This window comes from Triticum aestivum, chromosome 5B (assembly GCF_018294505.1).
Source record: "Triticum aestivum cultivar Chinese Spring chromosome 5B, IWGSC CS RefSeq v2.1, whole genome shotgun sequence".
In the NCBI taxonomy this organism is placed as follows: Eukaryota; Viridiplantae; Streptophyta; class Magnoliopsida; order Poales; family Poaceae; genus Triticum; species Triticum aestivum.
In genome coordinates, this window is record NC_057807.1 from 312,996,814 (window position 1) to 313,008,998 (window position 12,185).

The following is a 12,185-nucleotide window of genomic DNA, read 5'->3' on the forward strand; positions in this document are numbered from 1 at the left end:
CGGTAAACCGCCAGGACATGTTTAAGTATTTAACATGCAGAAAGAAGGACTTATACGGAATACCAAGGCAAATAAAGAAAAGCATAGCAACATCATGCCGGATTACAGTATCAAGTAGCATTGCACGATGGCACACAATGAAAGTATTTCATCTAGCCTATTACAAGGTGCTTTGATACCCAAAAGAATAATTGTTTGTTGCTCACAACATATAACAATCAAACCGGCCGACGGATTATGATTCAACACCAGGCTGATGTGACGTTGAAGGGTCATCTCGCGCCGGTTCAACCTCTTCTTCTTCACCAAGTGGCTGGAAGTCAAGGGTGGTCCAATCAATCCTGGTTAAGGCTTGAAATACAGCTTCGTCGCCTATAAGGTTGGACGGTTCAATGTCAGGAGCATAAGTGTGCTTACGAATTGGAGGGATTAAATTCTGAGCTTCCTTCACAGCTGCATCAACCCGTTTGCCATCTGCGTCATAGCTGGACCGGTAGACAGACAAATCGACCTCCTCAGCTAGTTGGCTTGCCAGCGGGCGCATCTCCTTTGTCAAGACTTTCAGAGCTTCATTATCAAAGTCTGATCCATCTTCTTGTTGACCGGGATAGCCTTTGGCAATATCTACCGGATCAAGGTCAGCAATCCATGCTTTCGCCCGCGTCAGTGTTGTTAAAGCGCCAGCTCTTGCAGCAGATCGCTTTACCTCTTCTATCTGCGCTGGGGTCATAGACAGTTTGGTCAATGTGTCCTTGATCAAGATGGGTGCCGGCTTGTTGAAGGAAGATGCACAGATGACTCATTGAGCACCAGTATACAATTGTTCTATCAAAGTGTAAGCTGCCTTCAACTTCATCCGTATGTCAGACCCTAGATGAGCAACAGGGCTACCTGCAGAACGGTTTAAGAAGTTACTGTTAAACCGGCAACTTCAACAATGTTTATGGAAGGAATGGGCAAAAGATGCTTACCAAATATTGCTGAAGTCATAACATTGACTTGCTGCTTCAGCCCTGCTAGCTCCTCAGCCACTGGTTTAAGTGCTACTTCAGCATCTTCAGCCCGCTTTAAGAGGGCTGTCTTTTCAGTTTCCCAGTTCATTCGCTCACTTTGAAGCCATCCTTCAATTGTTCCATGGCAGTCAAAGCGCCCCTCAATTCATGTTTGGCTTTGGAGGTTTCTGCTTCCTGGGACTTGATATTTTCTTGAAGATCAGCAATCTGGGTGTCTCTGATGTTCAAGTCAGCCTGCCCAAGGCAGATGATAAAGATGTTAAGATTTTTTTCTCAAAGTCCCAAGCACATAACAAGTTATACGCTTAGCACTTGGGGGCTAATGCGGATTGCTTTTTGTTCTAACTATCATTCAAAGTCCCAAGGTTCAATACAAGTATTCATCTTGGCACTTGGGGGCTAATGCATATTTGATACAAATATGCAAAGATGAAGGAATTCAATAAAGACAAGTTTGAAACAGAAAGTCCCGGTTTATCATCAAAAAGGTAAACTGGCCCTTGAGGGCTACATAGCCGGAAGTCTTTTTATTTCAATGTCCCGGTTCATCTTGAAGAGATAAACCGGCCCTTGGGGGCTACAATGGAGTTATACAGTGCAAAGAAATTTTTTGAAATATTTGAAAGATTACCTCATAACGCTCCTTCATCAAGTTGACCAAACCGTCCTCATAGTCACGGCTTGTGTAAAGGCGGTTTAAGTATCCATAATGAAGTTCCTGAGCAGAGAGATGAGCGTAAGTCGACACATCAGCTTTCCACTTGCCTTTTTCTTCAGCAGCAGATTCCACCTAGGCACTGTGCTTGGCCAAAGCGGCAGGATTACCAGGAGAAGTATGGCCAATCCCAATAATCACAACGTCATCAGTGGCTGCATTTGGGCTCGCCGGTTTGTCTGAGGCTTTGGCAGGGCTTGGCAGATCAACAGTCAGACTTGGAGGATTAGCTTGTGGGCTTGGTGGATGGATATGATGACTCGTCGGGTTAACTTTGGGCGGATCAACATCAGTGGCTTGGCCCCTGTGGCACAGGGTCGTCCATGACAACATCAACATTCTCACCAGCATCTTTGAGGTCCTGTCCGGTTCAACCTCATCAGTTGCATCAGTTGTTTTTGCCTTCTTGCTCAATCTGGCTTTGGCACTGCAAAATGGCACATAAATGATTTATATGGTAAACCAATGCAAGAAGACAAAGTTAAACATTGTTATACTTACCCAGGGACGGTCTTAAGGGGAGGCATTTGGGTGGTTGATGAACCGCCAGAGGACGAGTTGGAAGTGGCCTGATAATTTGAGTCATACGGATTAAGAGGGTATCGAAAGTAACCCGCCAGGGGATAAGACTTGATAGAATTATAAGAGACCTCTGCACGGTGCTTCCGGAGTGGAGTATCTGGTAAACTGGAAGAAGTGACTTGTTGGCCACTATGCTGGGTTGTATGTCGAGCTTCAGGATGCTGTGGATCCAAAGGAGTGAAAGGATGTGAACGCTTCACTTTCCGAACCGCGCGATGGGTTTTTCTTACTGGCACAAGATCGGAAGTGGAAGAAAGGGAGATTACCTCTAAATTGTCATCCTGGCTCGCTTCCGCATCATCCTGGTAATGGTCATTGTCAATAAGATGTATGAAAAATGAGCCAAGGGAGTCAAGTTCTACCTCTTGTTCCGAATCAACATCTTCGGGCGGATCAGAAGACTCGGTTGTTTTCTTCTTGGCTGACTTTTTGATGGCCTTGCTCTTGGCACGAGCAGCCCTCGCCGGTTTCTCGTGAGTTTTTGGCGGTTTGTCCTGAGCTTTCCTCTTCCAGAAAGGATCTTTGGCCTGAAAGAATAGACAAAGAATTATCAGAACAATGTTAAAGCGGAGACGGATCAGAAAGGCAGAAGGGTGAAATCTTTACTGCTGGCGGTTTGTTGGAGGTGTTGAAGGGACGCAGCCTAGTTTTGCTGCACTCAGCGAGCGGTTCATCCAGCATCTTCTTGACGGCCTCAGTAACTTCATCGTCAGTTATTTCTATTTCATGGTGCCGTTGAGGGTCCTTGATATTTCCGGTATACTCATGCATCAACCTGGAGCGGGGGCTTAAGGGCAGGATACCCCATGAAACCCAGCAATGAACGAGGCCAACGCCGGTTAAACCGTTGGCTATGAAAGCCCAGAGCTTGGCGAGTTGAGGTGCGTAAGCTTGTCGTTCTTTGGCAGTGAGTCATTGAGGTAGTGGGTGGCCATTGCTAAGCCAGTGAGCACGGTAACCCGACAAAGGGTTTTCTTCAGCAGGAGCAGCATTCTGACAGTAAAACCATGTTTGGTTCCAATCTTTGGGGTGGCTGTGATGTTTGGCATGAGGAAAATCAACTTCTTTCCTTTTCTAAATCGACACTCCGCCGAGTTCGGTGTTGGGACTGTCAGAGAATTCAGTTCGGTGGTTTAAGTGGAAGAAATACCTAAAGAGCTCAACAGACGGTTCTTCTTGAAGATAAACTTCACAGAATACTTGGAAATTGCAGATATTAGACACAGAATTCGGTCCAATATCTTGTGGATGGAGCTGGAGGCTAGCAAGCACATCCCGGAAAAACTTTGATCCGGGAGGGCTGAATCCCCGGTCTAGATGCTGCATAAATACCACCACTTCTCCATCTTGAGGCTCAGGAGGGCACTCAGGGCCAAGAACCCGCCAATGAACAACTTCTTTCTTGGCCAAAGCGCCAGTCAGAACATAACCATTGAGCTCAGTCTCCGTGATCCGGGAAGGAACCCAGTTGCAAGAGGCGAATTGCTTGGCCATTGTGAAGGATAGACTGTAAAGGAAGTGCAAAAGCTGGTTCACGGTTCAAGATTGACGTGCACAAACCGGTGTTAAACCGGGGAAATTAATTCAGACATATATGCACTTTAAACCGGATATAGATGTTCAAGATAAGATGGCGGTTTAAGTGAGGGCTAATGGTATCTGGAAGATTATCAACTACTAAAGATTAAACCGCCATTAACGGAAGAAGCAGATCTGAAATCTACTAAATGTTGCAGAAACAAGTTTCACAAGATGGTTATATAACTTTGGATCTACCGTGATTCAGTAAAGAAAATTTTCTGAACCTTATAATGGCATCAAGAGGAACAGAGAAGGTTCAGATGAGGATCTATCCAGGAGCAGCAAGATGTCGTAGTACGGCAGATTAAAACTACGGATCCATCCGCAAAAGGAGACTATAAGGCTTAGCTAGATTCAGTAAGATGCTAAAGGAAAAGCGGATAAACGCTGATGAACACCGACGAACACTGAAGAAACTTCTAAACCCTAATGCAGATTCAATAAGTGAAGGAAGGGAATATTTACCAGGGCCACGCAGCGGCGGAGGAGTGTCGAAGATCTCTTGTACAAACAGGTTGATGCAGCGGCCTAGTCGGTGCAGGATCAAGGGTCGATAGTGGCGGCGATGCTTGAGTGCTTCGGGGTCACGAGGAAGAATACAATGCGAAGAGGCAAGGGGGAAAAATGGAAGGACCCCCGGTCTTATTTATAAAGGAAAGGGGATAAGCAGCAGGCGTGAGAATCGAGGGGCCTGAAGCGGCAAAAGGGGGCGCAGCTGTCGCCTCGATCTTCGGGAATTAATTAAATGAAGAGAATCTTTATTATATTTTTATACAGAGATGGCGTCATGACGATTCACTGTAGCATTCAAAAGATGACGTCATGGTGGTTTACCAAACTTTACAGGGAGAAGACAACATGGCGGTTTACAAAGAATCATTAGAAGATGTTCATGGAACTTTTCTAAAGTATTGAAGATTAACATGAAGAGGTTCAAATCAATCTGGGGCCTAATGTTGAGGATATAACTACTGAGTGTAAACCGCCCAGGAGGGGCCGGTTCACGCTCAACTATACTGAAGCCCATGAAGACAAAGAAGATGGCGCTTTACTGATAAGGCTTAGAGGCCCAGAGCCCAGAGGCGGATTAGGTCCCATAGTGGTAATCTGCCATAGTTGTATAACTTGTATTGTAAGTTAGGGAAAGGGGGAGACCGAGCCGGATGCTTGTATGAGCCGGCCTCAGGACTCTGTAAACCGGCTGGGCGTCACCCTGTGTATATAAAGGGACGACCCGGCGGTGGTTCAGGAACAAGAAACAACAACTCGAGACCCAGGCAAAGCGTATTTGATCCCTAGTCATCGAAACCCCAATAATCCCATCACAACTAGACGAAGGGGCCGAACTAGTATAAACTCTCGTGTCCCTTGTTCGGTTTAACCCCTTTAGGCTAATCTCATTGCGGTGGCTCCATGACTAAGTCCTTCTGCTAGGACATCTGACGTGATATTTCCATGACAATCACCAAAACATACATCAAGTGGATCATGTGAATATCCCATTGTCACCACAGATAAGCACGGCAAGACATACATCAAGTGTTCTCAAATCCTTAAAGACTCAATCCGATAAGATAACTTCAAAGGGAAAACTCAATTCATCACAAGAGAGTAGAGGGGGAGAAACATCATAAGATCCAACTATAATAGCAAAGCTCGCGATACATCAAGATCATGCCATAGAGAGAACACGAGAGAGAGAGATCAAACACATAGCTACTGGTACATACCCTCAGCCCTGAGGGTGAACTACTCCCTCCTCGTCATGGAGAGCGCCGGGATGATGAAGATGGCCACCGGTGAGGGATCCCCCCTCCGGCAGGGTGCCAAAACGGGCTCCCGAGAGGTTTTTGGTGGCTACAGAGGCTTGCGGCGGCGGAACTCCCGATCTATTGTTGTCTTTGATGTTTTTAGGGTATATGGGAATATATAGGCGAAAGAAGTCGGTCGGGGGAGCCTCGAGGGGCCCACGAGACAGGGGGGCGCGCCCAGTAGGGGGGGCACCCTCGTGGCCACCTCGAAGCTTCCTTGACTTCAACTCTAAGTCTCCTGGATCGCTTCCGTTCCAAAAATAACGCTCCCGAAGGTTTCATTCCGTTTGGACTCCGTTTGATATTCCTTTTCTTCGAAACACTGAAATAGGCAAGAAAACATCAATATGGGCTGGGCCTCCGGTTAATAGGTTAGTCCCAAAAATAATATAAAAGTGTATAATAAAGCCCATAAACATTCAAAACAGATAATAATATAGCATGAATGCTTCATAAATTATAGATACATTGGAGATGTATCAGCATGCAATCATTATAACAAATTTGCACATCAAATCTTGCGGGACTAAAAATATCATCTTCATCAAACATAGCATCCCCAAGCTTATGGCTTTGCATATCATTAGCATCATGGATATTCAAAGAATACATACTAACAACATTGCAATCATGCTCATCATTTATACCAAATATTCTATTGAATTCTTCTTCTATCAGTTGAGCACACTTTTCCTTTCCATCATTTTCACAAAATACATTATAAAGACGAATAATATGATGCAACCTCAATTCCATTTTTTTGTAGTTTTCTTTTATAAACCAAACTAGTGATAAAATAAGAAACTAAAAGATTCAATTGCAAGATCTAAAGATATACCTTCAAGCACCCACCTCCCCGGCAACGGCGGCAGAAAAGAGCTTTATGTCTACTATGCAACTTCATTCTTGTAGACATGTGTTGGGCCTCCCAGGCTGAGTTTTGTAGGACAGTAGCAATTTTCCCTCAAGTGGATGACCTAAGGTTTATCAATCCGTGGGAGGTGTAGGATGAAGATGGTCTCTGTCAAACAACCCTGCAACCAAATAATAAAAAAGTCTCTTGTGTCCCCAACACACCAAATACAATGGTAATTTGTATATGTGCACTAATTCAGCGAAGAGATGGTGATACAAGTGTAATATGGATAAATGTATTGGTTTTTGTAGTAAGAACAATAAAAACAGCAAGGTAGCGATTGATAAAACGGAGCACAAACGGTATTGCAATGCTTGAAAATGAGGCCTAGGGTCCGTACTTTCGCTAGTGCAATCTCTCAACAATGATAATCTAATTGGATCACATAACCATCCCTCAACATGCAATGAAGAATCACTCCAAAGTTCTTATCCAGCGGAGAACATAAGAAGAAATTGTTTGTAGGGTACGAAACCACCTCAAAGCTATTCTTTCTGTTCGATCTATTCAAGAGTTCGTACTAAAATAACACAAAGCTATTCTTTCCGTTCGATCTATCCATGAGTTCGTACTAAAATAACACCATATGATACACATCAACCAACTCTAATGTCACCTAGATACTCCAATGTCACCGCGAGTATCCGTGAGTTGATTATACAATATGCATCAAACAGTTTCAGATTCATAATACTCAATCCAACAAAAATAACCTCAAAGAGTGCCCCAAGATTTCTACCGGAGAAACAAAGATGAGAACATGCATCAACCCCTATGCATAGATTACCCCAATGTCACCTCGGGAATTCGCGAGTTGAGTGCCAAAACACATATCAAGTGAATTAATATGATACCCCATTGTCACCACGGGTATTCATAGCAAGACATAAATCAAGTGTTCTCAAATCCGTAAAAGTATTCAATCCGATAAAATGAAATCTCAAAGGGAAAACTCAATTCACAACAAGATAGAGAGGGGAAAACACCATATGATCCAACTATATTAACAAAGCCCGTAATACATCAAGATCATGGCATCTCAAGAACACAAGAGAAATAGAGAAAGAGAGAGATTAAACACATAACTACTCGTACAAACCCTCAACCCCGTGGGTGGACTACTCCCTCCTTATCATGGTGGCCGCCGGGATGATGAAGGTGGCTACCGGTGGTGATTTCCTCCTCCGGCGGAGTGCCGGAACAGGGTCTAGATTGGTTTTTAGTGGCTACAATGGCTTGCGGTGACGGAACTTTTGATCTAGGGTTACCCCGAGGGTTTTTGGAATATTTGACAATTTATAGGGCGAAGAGGCGGTGCGGGAGGCCACCGAGGTGGGCACAACCCACCAGGGCGTGTTTGGGCCCCCAGGCGTGCCCAGGTGGGTTGTGCCCCCCTCGGGGCACCCCTGTGGTACTTCTCTGGCCCATCCTAGGTGTTGTGGTCCGTAAAAATTCTCCAAAAAGTTTCACTGTGTTTGGACTCCTTTTGATATTGATTTCCTGCGAAGTAAAAACAAGCAAAAAACAGCAACTGGCACTTGGCACTGTGTCAATAGGGTAGTACCAAAAAATGATATAAAATGATTGTAAAATGACTGTAAAACATCCAAGAATGATAATATAATAGCATGGAACAATAAAAAATTATAGATACGTTAGAGACGTATCACCTAGCAACGGCGCCCAAAATTCTTCTGCTACTCCCGTAGGAGTTGTTGGATTCCCCAAAGAGGAAAGGTTACGTAGCACAACAACATAAATAATTTCCCTCAGTTAACAACCAAGGTTTATCAAACCAGTAGGAGGCACCAAGCTAGCAACGTTGGTAGTATCTTCACACAAACAAATAAAATTGCTTGCACCCAACAATAGTAAGGAGGTTGTCAATCCCCTTTCTCTTGCTAGTTATAAGATAAAAAGCAAATATATAATGATAGGGAAAATGACAATAAAGTAAAGGAGCAAATTGTTGGAGTTTTTGCATTGATGGAAAATAGACCCGGGGGGCATAGGTTCGCTAGCGGCACATCTCTTGAAAGCATATAGTGGCATGGTTAACAAATTAATGTTGACCAATTGACAGAATAGCTCAGAGGGTATCAATCCAAGGATTTCAGAATATATGTGTATTTATAGACCAGAGATTAAGGCAAAGAGAGCATCAGGGGGCCCACAAGCCACACCGGCGCGCCTTACTGATACGTCTCCAACGTATCTATAATTTTTGATTGTTTCATGCTATTATATTACCTGTTTTGGATGTTTAATGGGCTTTACTAAGCACTTTTATATTATTTTCGGGACTAACCTATTAACCGGAGGCCCAGCCCAAATTGTTGTTTTTTTGCCTCTTTCAGTGTTTCGCAGAAAAGGAATATCAAACAGAGTCCAAACGGAATGAAACCTTCGGGAGAGTTATTTTTAGAACAAACGCAATCCAGGAGACTTGGAGTGGACGTCAAGGAACAAACGAGGCGGCCACGAGGTAGGAGGGCGCGCCCAGGGGGTAGGCATGCCCCCCACCCTCGTGGGCCCCTTGTGGCTCCCGTGACCGACTTCGTTCGCCTATATATATATATATATCCATATACCCTGAAAACATCCAGAAGCACCAGGAAACCCTATTTCCAATGCCGCAACCTTCTGTACCCATGAGATCCCATCTTGGGGACTTTTTCGGTGCTCCGCCGGAGGGGGAATCGATCACGGAGGGCTTCTACATCAACACCATAGCCTCTCCGATGAATTGTGAGTAGTTTACCACAGACCTTCGGGCCCATAGTTATTAGCTAGATGGCTTCTTCTCTCTCTTTGGATCTCAATACAATGTTCTCCTCGATCTTCTTGGAGATCTATTTGATATAACTCTTTTGGGGGTGTGTTTGTCGAGATCCGATGAATTGTGGGTTTATGATCTAGTATTATCTATGGAAAATATTTGATTCTTCTCTGAATTCTTTTATGTATGATTGAGTTATCTTTGCAAGTCTCTTCGAATTATCAGTTTGGTTTGGCCTACTAGATTGGTTTTTCTTTCCATGGGAGAAGTGCTTAGCTTTGGGTTCAATCTTGCGGTGTCCTTACCCAGTGACAGAAAGGGTTGCAAGGCACGTATTGTATTGTTGCCATCGAGGATAATAAGATGGGGTTTATATCATATTGCAGGAGTTTATCCCTGTACATCATGTCATCTTGCTTAATGTGTTACTCTGTTCTTATGAACTTAATACTCTAGATGCAGGCAGGAGTCGGTCGATGTGTGCAGTATTATCTATGAACAATATTTGAATCTCCTTTGAATTCTTTTATGTACGATTGGTTATCTTTGCAAGTCTCTTCGAATTATCAGTTTGGTTTGGCCTACTAGATTGATCTTTCTTGCAATGGGAGAAGTGCTTAGCTTTGGGTTCAATCTTGTGGTGTCCTTTCCGAGTGACAGCAGGCGCAACAAGGCACGTATTGTATTGTTGTCATCGAGGATAAAAAGATGGGGTTTATATCATACTGCTTGAGTTTATCCCTCTACATCATGTCATCTTGCCTAATGTGTTACTCTGTTCTTATGAACTTAATGCTCTAGATGCATGCTGGATAGCGGTCGATGTGTGGAGTAATAGTAGTAGATGCAAAATCGTTTCGGTCTACTTGTCATGGACGTGATGCCTATATACATGATCATGCCTAGATATTCTCATAACTATGCACTTTTCTATCAATTGCTCGATAGTAATTTGTTCACCCACCGTAATACTTATGCTATCTTGAGAGAAGCCACTAGTGAAACATATGGCCCCCGGGTCTATTTTCCATCATATAAGTTTCCAATCTATTTTATTTTGCAATCTTTACTTTCCAATATATATCATATAAATACCAAAAATATTTATCTTATTATTATCTCAATCAGATCTCACTTTTGCAAGTGGTTGTGAAGGGATTGACAACCCCTTTATCGCATTGGTTGCAAGGTTCTTATTTGTTTGTGTAGGTACAAGGGATTTGCGTGTAGCCTCCTACAGGATTGATACCTTGGTTCTCAAAACTAAGAGAAATACTTACGCTACTTTGTTGCATCACCCTTTCCTCTTCAAGGGAAAACCAACGCAGTGCTCAAGAGGTAGCACTTACCCACCAGGGTGCGTCCCCTGGCCTATGGCCCCCTCGTGGTTCTTTTGGTGTCTGCCTGAAGTTTCTAGGGTCTCTTATTGTCCATAAAAATGATCAAAAAGTTTTGTTGTGTTTCCACTTTCGTAGGTACGCTTTTTATGCGAAACCAAAAACATGAGGAAAAAAAGGAAGTGGCCCTCGACACTAAACTAATATGTTAGTCCAGAAAAATAATATAAAAAACATACAAAAATGATAATATAATAGAATTTAATAATAAAAAATATGTTTGAGACGCATCACTTGTCGAAATTACTATCCTGATTGTAAAGTGCTACCGGGACACATTCAACACGGCGGTGGAGGCAATTACGAAGGAGTCTTTAGGGAGATTAGTAATCAGGATAAAACTTTTATTTTGTGTAAATGTATTTATGAACCTAGAGACTCTAATGTGATGCTCATAGATTAGTTAGATTTGGTTCCTCTCTCAATCATGGGAGACACATTTAGTTGGGCAAACCTCATGATCCGATGGTGATCACTGTAAACATTTCGGGTGACTAATATGGCGCGACTATTTTGCTAAAAGATAGAATTGTTTTGAGAAAAAAAGGATCGAATCGAGCGAAGAGAAAATCCATCAGATCAAGTATAGGGGCTACATATCCATTGGAAGAAAGGGCAAAGGCAAAGCAGTAGTCAACATTGGAATTAGTGCCACAAGGGAGTACTACATGTGAAGTCCAAAGAATTTCTTGGGTTGATTGCTAGTAGTACGCCGAGGTTCTGTTCGTCTACTTGGTCATCGTGTGGAATGCTAGGATAATAGTTGTACAAAGAACCATGGCACCATCAAGTACCAGGTTTGAAGTGGATAAATTCTACGGGACTAGAAGCTTTGGGTTATGGCAGACAAGGGTGAAAGATTTGTTAGCACAATAGGGATGCTTGAAGGGTTTGAAAGAAATATGCCCTAGAGGCAATAATAAAGTTATTATTTATTTCCTTAATTCATGATAAATGCTTATTATTCATGCTAGAATTGTATTAGCCGGAAACTTAGTACATGTGTGAATACATAGACAAAACCTATAGTCCCTAGTATGCCTCTACTTGACTAGCTCGTTAATCAAACATGGTTATGTTTCCTAACCATAGATGTGTTGTCATTTGATGAACATGATCACATCATTAGCAGAATGATGTGATGGACATGACCCGTCCGTTAGCTTAGCATTATGATCGTGTTAGTTTCATTGCTACTGCTTTCTTCATGACTTATACAAGTTCCTCAAACTATGAGATTATGCAACTCCCAAATACCGGAGGAACACTTTGTGTGCTACCAAACGTCACAACGAAAAAGGGTGATTATAAAGGTGCTCTACAGGTGTCTCCGAAGGTGTTTGTTGGGTGGGCATAGATCGAGATTAGGATTTGTCACTCCATTTTTCAGA